Source organism: Piliocolobus tephrosceles, chromosome 20, assembly GCF_002776525.5.
Source record: "Piliocolobus tephrosceles isolate RC106 chromosome 20, ASM277652v3, whole genome shotgun sequence".
NCBI lineage: Eukaryota > Metazoa > Chordata > Mammalia > Primates > Cercopithecidae > Piliocolobus > Piliocolobus tephrosceles.
This window is the reverse complement of record NC_045453.1, coordinates 29842838-29846674: the sequence shown is the minus strand read 5'-3', so window position 1 is coordinate 29846674 and position 3837 is coordinate 29842838.

Here is a 3837-nt window from a genome sequence, read left to right as displayed (position 1 = left end):
GTGGTGGGCGGTACTTTGATGGGATAGGTGGTGCTTGGTTGTGGTGGGCGGTACTTTGATGGGGTGGGTGGTGCTTAGGTGTGGTGGGCGGTACTTTGATGGGATAGGTGGTGCTTAGGTGGGGTGGGCAGTACTTTGATGGGATAGGTGGTGCTTAGGTGGGGTGGGTGGTACTTTAATGGGGTGGGTGGTGCTTAGGTGGAGTTGGGTGGGTGGTGCTTAGTTGGGGGGTGGGCAGTGCCACAGGTGAGGTGGCCACCTGCTGTTGGGTCTCCTGGCCTCCATGTGCCCTCCTCTGGTCACTGTGTCTTGCTTTCCTTCTGCAGAGCCACTATTTCCAATCTCAGGCCACAGGGCTTGAAGGAAACTTATTTTCTGCTCCCACCTTCCTTAAAGGTGGAACTCATGACTGAGACCTGAGCCTATCAGCCGGTCACATGATCCTGGCCCAGGGCGATTGGCTGTGGGAAGTGGATGCGGCCTGCTGTGTTCTCCGGTGGGAGATTGAGGGGATGTACATCTAGCATTGCTGGCAGCCGTTTTGTTCCCATGAGGGAAGAGCCTGGGGAGAGCAGCAACCTGGTAGAATGGGCCTAAGACACCGAGAGGGGATGTTGATGCCGTGAGCTCCCAATCCAGCCGTGCCCATCGGACTTACCCTCAGCTTTCCAGTCTCAGGAGCCAACACTCTTTCCTTCAGCCAGATCAAGGTCCTTGTCACTCACAGCCAACACCACAACTGATACAGAAGTGAAGGACAGGAAACAATTGTGGAGAAAGCCGTCTGGATGGAGCCGGCAGCTTTACCTTGGCCACCATCAAGTGGCATTTCCAAAGAGCAGATGCATGCAGAGGGGTGTAGTTTGAAGGAAGACCTGGCGGGATTAGCTAATGAATTGGATAGCAATGTAGTGAAAGAGACCCTCAGGAATGACTTCAGATTTTTGGGCTAAAGAATTTCAAGACTGGAACCATGAATGGAGATGTTGGTTTAGAGCAGTCGCCCTCTGGACCAAGCTGCAGTGAGCATGGATTTAACAAAATGTCAGCCCCACTGGGTGTGATTTTGAAGTATGAATTCAAAACCTATGGTGAGTTTCTACCAGTTTCATCAAAAGTCCTTTTGTTTTGTTCTGGGTAAACACAGCTCGGTCTGGGGTTTGCATGCAAAGCAGTGGCTTTGACTTTCTTTTCATTTTTTATAGCAGTTTTCCTCCAGTGATGAGAAAACCATTTTTGCTTATTGACCTTCTAAAATGTCGGCATTATAAATCAAATCACTTGCAAAAAATTCTCCAAAGCATAATTTTTCAAAGCTTTTATCCCTAAAGAAGTCAGTGTATAAGGAGTGAGTGGTGAATGAGCCAGCATCCTCTTTTCCTCTCTAGAAGAGGTAAAACATTCTGGGCTGGGAGAGGGAGGAAGAGAAATGAGAGGCTGGATGGTGGGCAGCTTCTGAGAAGGGGTTTCATGTTCTGCCCTTCCTGGGTGAGTTTCATGGAAAGTCCCCAATGCAGGAACAAATCAGAGAGACCTGGAGCGGTGGGAGCTCAAGGGCAGAGCCATGAGCTGCGTTAAGGTGACAGACGAGACATGGCTGGTTTATGTCGTGTCTGCATCTGAGCAGAGAGCTTGCCTCTGCTTTGTGAGTTTCTCCAGCCCTGAGTGGGGAGTGGAGCAGCCTCTTCTCCCACCCTACCCCTGTGTCCAGGGATGCTCAGAAGTCCCCAAAGTAAAGGCAGACTTGGAGACACCTGGAGCCTGGGAATGCGGGAGGGGATGGAATGGATGATGTCTTTGTGAATCTCTCAAAGATGGGCAGGATGTGGTCCATCTCAGCGGGTAGTGGCCTGCAGCGCAGGTGAGCAGCCGCCAGGCATGTCCCCAGCCCCACTGCTGCAGCCGCAAGGCCCTCTGGGAACCTTGCTGCAACCCCTGATGGGAACAGCCCTGGTGGACGGGAAGCTGCTGTCTGAATGAAGAGTGATTCAAGGAAGCTATGGGTGGAGTTAGGGAAATACAGCATCGCATTTCATTCTGGGTCTGATACGTGTGCCTGACTCAGGGTGGGGCTTCTCTGGGACTGTTAAGAAGTGTGCATGAGTTCTCTGTGAGAATTTAAATGTGTATTTTGAATATATATATATATATGTGTGTGTGTGTGTGTGTGTGTGTGTGTGTGTGTGTATTTGGTATAGACAATATATTTGTGTCCCTGCAAAATTCCTGGGTTGAAGTCCTCACCCCTACTGTGATGGACTCAGCAAGGGGGGCCTTTGGGAGGTGATTAGGTCGTGAGGGTGGGGCTCTCATAGATGGGATGAGTGCCCTTATAAAAAGCCAGAGCAGAGAGAGCACCCTTATTCCTGCCTCTATGAGAAGAAGGTGCTGCCCACAAACCAGGAGGCACACCCTCTGCAGACACCCCATCTGCTGGTGCTTTGATCCTGGACTTCCCAACCTCTGGAATGATGAGCAATAAAGCTGTGTTGTTCATAAGCCATCCAGTCTGTGGTGTTCTGTTATAGCAGCCTGAACAGACTAAGACAATGTTTATAAGAGCCCATTTGGGTTCCCTGGGTGGCCCACAGGAGCTATGCAGGGATTCTGGGGTCTGTGCCTTTGGGCCTGGATAATGCGGGTGTCAGGGCCTGTGGCTGGGCTTGGTCAGCGCCTGCCTTTCCCTCCGGTCTCCTCCATCTTGGCTCCCACCCCTCCTGCCCCCACTGTTCCCCCCAGCTGCAGATTCTTCACTTTGTGATGTTCCACAAAGGAATGGAGCTCTCCCCAGCTCAAGTCGCATAGCCTCTCACCTCAACTCCTGAAGGTGCTTAGCAGAACCCAGAGCCCTCCATCTGGCAGGGTGAGTCCCCACTCTAGGAACCATGGGAACCACAGACTCTACCTGAGGCAGCAGCTGCTGTGCACAGAGCAGGTGCTCCACAGACCTGGCCTCTCCCAGCTGGCTGGCCCTTGTGCCTTCTTTCTAGTTCTCCTGCCTTCCCTTCCCTCAGCTCTGGGGCAGGGCCAGGGGAGGGGGCAGAGCCTGTGTGATGGAGCCCAGCTGGCTGGGAGGCACCTCCTGGCCTATACCACTGTCCTAACCCCTGACCCCTGACCTCCTGCACCTGGCTTCTTAGGCCCCTCCTCCCCCTGGCTGGATCACTTTTACCTTCAGAGCAGAAGGTGGCAGTCCTGATTACAGGTCCTGGGTGTTAAGGAAAGCAAAGGTGGGAGTGTGCAGTGACCTTCTGGGAGAGAGTGCAGTTTACGCAGCAGGGATGGGCAGAGAACAGAGTGGGACCAGGACAAATGGCCCCAGAAACCCAGGAGACTGCAAATCGCACCTTGAGGCCTGCCAGTGACTGCTTTTTCCCTTGGAGGGTGGTGTGGTTCCTTCTTGTGTAGGATGAAAGCCCCTGTTTCCCAGGGCCCCTAGGGCAGGCAGTCGTCCCTGCTGGGAGGGATTCATGGATTGGAGTTAAGGGGTCAGAAACCCCAGACGCTCCAGGCCAGGAGCAAGCAGCTGAGTCAGATGCTAACTGAGTTTGCAACCTGGGCTGATCCTTGCCTGTCAGTGGGTCCTGTGGAGACGCATGTCACCACCATCACCACCACCACCAGTGCCACCACTACCACCACCAACAACAACCACATAAACATCACCAGGACCAACACCCACAATACAAACAACACTACCACAAATACTAACATCACAAATACCACCACCACCATCAACACCACCAACACAGCCAGGGCCACCACCACCACCACCACCAGTACCGCCAGTGCCACCACCATCCACACCACCAATACAGCCAGGGCCACCACCATCAC